General features: G+C 50.9%; 1 protein-coding gene across 1 annotated transcript in view; it reads left to right on the top strand.

Annotated features, from left to right (window-relative positions):
* Positions 1 to 244: 244 nt before the first annotated feature.
* LOC100592034 (cytochrome P450 4F22) overlaps positions 245 to 6,000 on the top strand; it is a 41,143-nt gene continuing 35,387 nt past the window's right edge. The window contains exon 1 of the mRNA XM_030821856.1: positions 245 to 302. The gene's annotated coding sequence lies outside the window, so the exon portion shown is untranslated. The remainder of the gene's footprint in view (positions 303 to 6,000) is intronic.

The raw sequence follows: 6,000 nt of genomic DNA, 5'->3' as shown, positions 1-6,000 counted from the left end.
TTTGTGACTTCTACGTGTCCAAGTCTCTGTCTCTCTCCGTCTCTCCATCTCAGTCTCAGTCTCTCTCTCTTTCCATCTGTTTCCACCCCTCCACACACCTATTTCTTGTTCTCTCCTTTTCTGGGGGCAGCGCTGGCGTCCCCGCCCAGAACCCTGCGGGAGCCCGGGGCGGGGTGTCCGGGGGGGCGGACCCCTCGGCACGGCCGGGCGGGGTTAAAGGGTTGGGCCGTGGGACGGCGCGGTCAGATCCCAGTAGTGGCGCCGGTGGATCCGGATCGAGGGCAGGAGGCTGAGACCCGCGAGTGAGTGCGCGCGTGGTGAGGGCTGTAACCTGAGCGCGGCCGCGGCGCTGCGCTGGAACCCGAGGCTCGCGCGGTTCGGTGCTGGCGGGGCAAGGGCGAAGGTCTGCGCGCCGCGGCGGGCGGGGCGCAGCCGGCCACGGGGACCCCCCAGGACCCAGGACGGGGCTGCATGCCCGGGGCACTCGTGGGGAGAAGGGCACGTGGGTGTGTCCCCGACGTTTGCTGCATTTGTGAGGTTTTTTTTTTTTTTTTTCTGTGTGCGCCTCGGAGTCCTAGGCGCATCCTTTTCTCTGGGTATCTGTGATGGGGAGGGGGCCTCCAAAAGACCCCTCTGGTGGTCAGGACATCCCACATGGGTTCAAGCCCCGCCCTGGGACGCCTCTTTGGGGCTGAATGGGGATTCGCCCTGAGATTTCACCACTGCACGTTGTCTTGATGGGGAGGTTGTAGTACCTTCAACCGATGGGGTTAGGCTTGTGGTCCAACTGCTGTCAAGGACCCCCTGCCCATCCATGCCAGACGCAGAGCCCCTCTATGAAAAGACGGTGTTCTTCTGGCCCCGAGGGTTGGCACTGAGGGTTGTGTGAGGTCCTGGGGTTGGTCCCAGGTGATGTTCGTCTGATAGATGCCGGAAGGATGATGTTTTCTGGCCTCCCAGGGGCCTGGCCCAGCCTGGGTATGAAAGTTGGCGGAGGGTGGCCACCTGGGGAATCGCAGGCTGGAGAGGCCCAGGCTCAGGGCATCTCTCCTGGTTCATCTGCCCGCTCACCCCTCATGCATGCACTCATTGTGTGTCTCACCGCCCCGTAGGCAAAGGAGATGGCCAGGGCTGGCTGTGCACCCGAAATTCCTCCTACTCTGTGCCCCTTGCCCCACCCCTTATTTCTGGGTCCTGGAGCTGTGCCCAGCCAGGGCTGGCAGCATCAAACTCCTCCTTGAGTAACTCCAAACCCCAGAGAGGAGGAACCTCCCCAAATCTTCCCTACCACCCTCGTTTTACAGGCAAGGAAACTGAGGGCCAGACAGAAGAAGCCTGTGCCTGTGGACACCCAGTGCCCAGTGGGAGAGCTGGGATTTGAAAAAACAAGCCCTGTTTGACCCCAAAGTCCCAGTCCACTTTCCGATGTCCCCGGCATCACCAAATAGCCCAGCTTGGGTTTCTGAACAGTAACATTAACTCTGGCCTGGTGTCTGGCAGTGACCCAGGTTGGTATCTGCAGAGGGGCTTGGATGACTTGAGAGGAATTCAGGGAATGGGACCCATCTCTCCTTTTTTTCTTTCTTTCTTGTTTTTGTTTTTCTTTTTTTGTTGTTGTTGTTGTTGAGACAGGGTCTCACTTTGTCACCCAGGCAGGAGTGCAGTGGCATAATCATAGCTCACTGCAGCCTCTATCTCCTGGGTCCAAGCAATCCTCCTACCTCAGCCTCCTGAGTATGTAGGACTACAGGCATGCACCACCACTCCTGTATAATTTTTGTATTTTTAGTAGGGATGGGGTTTCACCATGTTGCCCAGGCTGGTCTTGAACTCTTGGGCTCAAGTGATCCACCCGCCTCAGCCTCCCAAAGTGCTGGGATTACAGGCATGAGCCACTGCGCCTGACTCATCTCTCTTTGTTGATAAAACTTGGACCTGATTCTCCAAACCCCAGATGGCCAGGTCACAATAATGAACATGATGGCAGCACCAGCAGTAATGAGAGGTATCATTGATCAAAAAATTGTGGCCCCATGAGATGGGTAAAAAGGGCTTCTGTGTTAATGGATGAAGAAATTGAGGCTCAGAGAGGTGCAGACACTCACCCGAGATCACACAGCAAAGAGACAGACCTTTATAGAATCTTTTCTGAGGCTCATGTCCAGGTGTGGCCACACTTGGGATGGTGGGCAGAAACAATTACAACCCTGCAATGGTCTAGATTATTAGTGGTTTTGAAACTTCTTTTTCTGCCAGGATCCCCTTTGGGCCAAGGAAATTATTAGCAAAAGGTTTGAATATGATCAAAGCTGTGATAGGACTGTGTCCTTTACCCCATTCGCCAACTTGGCCCTGCCCTCATTAGTCATAAATGACTCTGAAGCTCTTTCTCAGAACCTTAGAAATTTAGAGTGCTGAGTGGAGACTCAAGACCTAGAAGCCAGGCTGGGCATGGTGGCTCACGCCTGTAATCCCAGCACTTTGGGAGGCTAAGGCCAGAGGATGGTTTGAGCCCAGGACTCTGAGACCAGCCTGGGGAATATAGGGATCACCATATATAGATAGATAGATAGATAGATAGATAGATAGATAGATAGATAGATATAGATATAGATATATATATATATTTTTTTGAGATGGAGTTTTGCTCTTGTTGCCCAGGTTGGAGTGTAATGGCGCGATCTCGGCTCACTGCAACCCCTGCCTCCCGGGTTCAAGCTATTCTCTTGCCTCAGCCTCCTGAGTAGCTGAGACTCCAGGCATTTGCCACCATGCCCGGCTAATTTTGTATTTTTAGTAGCGATGGGGTTTCTCCATGTTGATCAGGCTAGTCTCGAACTCCCGACCTCAGGTGATCCTCCCACCTCGGCCTCCCAAAGTGCTGAGATTACAGGCGTGAGCCACCTCGCCCAGCCCTATATTAATTTTTTTAACAAAAAAATTAAAAAAAAAAATTAGCTGAGCATGGTGGCAGGCGCCTGTAGTCCCAGCTACTCAGGATGCTAAGGTGGGAGGATCACTCAAGCCCAGAATGGGGAGGTTGCAGTGAGCCAAGATCACACCACTGCACTCCAGCCTGAAGGACAGAGCAAGACCCTGTCTAAAAAACAAAACAAACAACAACAACAACAACAAAACAACTTAGAAGTCCCCTCTCAGCTCCAGCCTTCTGGGGTCTGGCACTTTGGGGGAATATGTGAGTCTCTGGGGTAAGCCAGCCCTCTGATGTTGAGGAAGTCAAGGTGGTACCATGAATCAGTGGGGACGGGGGCAGGCTGCCTTGACTACAGGCTTGGAGTGAAAAGGAGGGCTGGGATGTGGGGTGATGGGGCCAGCGTTGGGGTGCTCTTCCGTCAGGCTCCTGGCTGGTCCCAGCCCCTGCAGTTCAAGAAGAGGCATGTATCTGGTACCTGGCATCAGCCTGGGTCCGTGCCCTTTGTTCCTTCTTGGGAGCCCACACACCTTGTATAACAAGTCCTCAGCGGGCGAATGGCTGGGCCAACCTGACAAACCAGCGCGCCCTGGGCGTGGGCCGGGACACGGAGCCAGTCGCTGGCTTTCACCACCACCAGACAATGCAGGCCCCGGCAGGGCAGGACCACCTCTGCCAAGGCGGGCCCACTGGATGAGATCGGGGGCCAGTGTAGATAGGGAGTGGGCATGCCAGCAGCCCACAACATTCTGAGAGTGCCACCTTTAAATTGCTCTCACTTCTATCAAATAGCAACAATAGGAGTAGTCATCATGGCTAACATTTTGTGAGCTACGTGACAAGGCCTTTCTATGCCTCATTTCACTGAGCCGTCCCAAACAACCATAGGGGGTAGGTCTTGTTATTATCAACCCATTTCACAGATTGGCAAAGGGAGGCTGATGGCAGGGACTGGGTTCACCCAAGGCTACTAACCTAGGGAATAGGAAAGCTGAGATTTAAACCCAGGCCTGTTGAAGTCAAAAGTGCACATTAAATTAAATTAAATTATTTTTTGAGATAGAGTCTCACTCTGTCCCCCAGGCTGGACTGCAGTGGCAAGATTTTGGCTCATTGCAACCTCCGCCTCAGCCTCCCAAGTTGCTGGGGCTACAGGCATCCACCACCATGCCCAGCTATTTTTTTTTTTTTTTTTTTGGTAGAGACAGAGTTTCATCATGTTGCCCAGGTTGCTCTTGAATTCCTGACCTCAAGTGATCCTCCCTCCTCGGCCTCCCAAAGTGCTGGGATTACAGGCATGAGCCACCATGCCTGGCCTGATTTTTTTTGTTTTTTAGTAGAAATGGAGTCCCACTATGTTGCACAGGCTGGTCTCAAATTCCTTGGTTCAAGTGATCCTCCCATCTTGGCCTCCCAAAGTGCTGGGATTATGGGCATGAGCCACTTCACCCGGCCGATACCTTTCTTCCATTATCTAAACTCCATAGTTTACATTAGGATTCACTCTTTGTGTCATGCAGTAAACTAATGAATTTTTATAATTGATTAATTTTTTTGAATGGGTGACATGTGCTCATGGTATAGGAAACCAAAAGGACTAGAAAACTGGGCAGTAAACTTAAGTTTCCCTTCCACCCCTGTCCCGAGTTCTTTCAGGCCCTTTCCAGAGGCTGCCACCATTTTTCCTGGGTCCTCAAAGCTTTTCTCTCTCTCTCTCTCTCTTTTTTTGTATTACCATTTATTGGTGACAAACACTAGGTTTTACTTGCATTCCGTGAGGAGAAAAACTCCAGCGTAAACAATGAATGGAGGCAGTACTTAACTCGCAGGGGTACCAGGCTTCCCATACGGACCACACACAGAGCCTCAGTGCACACACTTCTTTTTTCATTTTTATTTTTTTGAGACGGAATCTCGCTCTGTCACCCAGGCTGTAGTGCAGTGGCATGATCTCGGCTCACTGCAACCTCCGCCTCCCGAGTTCAAGCGATTATCCTGCCTCAGCCTCCTGAGTAGCTGGGACTACAGGCGAATGCTGCCACGCCCTGCTAATTTTTTGTTTTTTTTTTTTTTTTTTTTTTTTTTTGAGACAGGGTCTCGCTCTGTCGCCCATGCTGGAGTGCAGTGGTGCGATCTCGGCTCACTGCAAACTCCGCCTCCCGGGTTCACGCCATTCTCCTGCCTCAGCCTCCCGAGTAGCTGGGACTACAGGGGCCTGCCATCTCGCCCGGCTAATTTTTTGTATTTTTAGTAGAGACGGGGTTTCACCGTGTTAGCCAGGATGGTCTCGATCTCCTGACCTCGTGTTCCGCCCGCCTCGGCCTCCCAAAGTGCTGGGATTACAAGCGTGAGCCACTGCGCCCGGCCTAATTTTTTGTATTTTAGTAGAGATAGTGTTTCACCGTGTTGTCCAGGCTGGTCGAGAACTCCTGAGCTCAGGCAATCCGCATCCCTCTCGGTCTCCCAAAGTGCTGGGATTGCCAGCGTGAGCCACTGCGCCGGGCCCAGTGCACACACTTCTGTGTACAGTAACACTGCATCAAAAGCAACACAGCTGTATAGAGAAACATAGGTCATTCTTTTCAGCCCTAATCGAGATGTAATTAATAGTGTCGAGCACTCTGGAAAATCAGTCTGCAGTTTTATGTGAACTATATGGAGATCATATCCTGTAGTGTAGTGAAAGCTAAGTCCTCAAGAGCAGTATGTATAGATACAAGATTTTTTAAAATAATATTTAAAATGGAGATCAAAGTTCATTTGTTTAAGTCCTGTTTGCATTAACAAAAATAAAAATAAAATAAAAATGGAAGCAAATGATCATCTAAAGTTTAAAATTCCTAAATTGTCCAATTTATACAACTGTGGGAGACTTATTCAAGGTTTTTGAAAGTCCAGGACTGTTTCAGCTGAACCATAGGGCACATAATTTGCATCACTGAAATGGTGCTGGGTTAGTCAATGAAATAAAAATGTCTAACTACATACACGTGGATATGATCTTTGTCGGTTAGATTATTGATAAAGTCAGTCTCAGAAAAGTTTCCAAACTGTGCGATATAACTAGA

This window comes from Nomascus leucogenys, chromosome 10 (assembly GCF_006542625.1).
Source record: "Nomascus leucogenys isolate Asia chromosome 10, Asia_NLE_v1, whole genome shotgun sequence".
In the NCBI taxonomy this organism is placed as follows: domain Eukaryota; kingdom Metazoa; phylum Chordata; class Mammalia; order Primates; family Hylobatidae; genus Nomascus; species Nomascus leucogenys.
The sequence above is the reverse complement of the archived record's forward strand: the minus strand, read 5'-3'. Positions and strand labels throughout refer to the sequence as shown.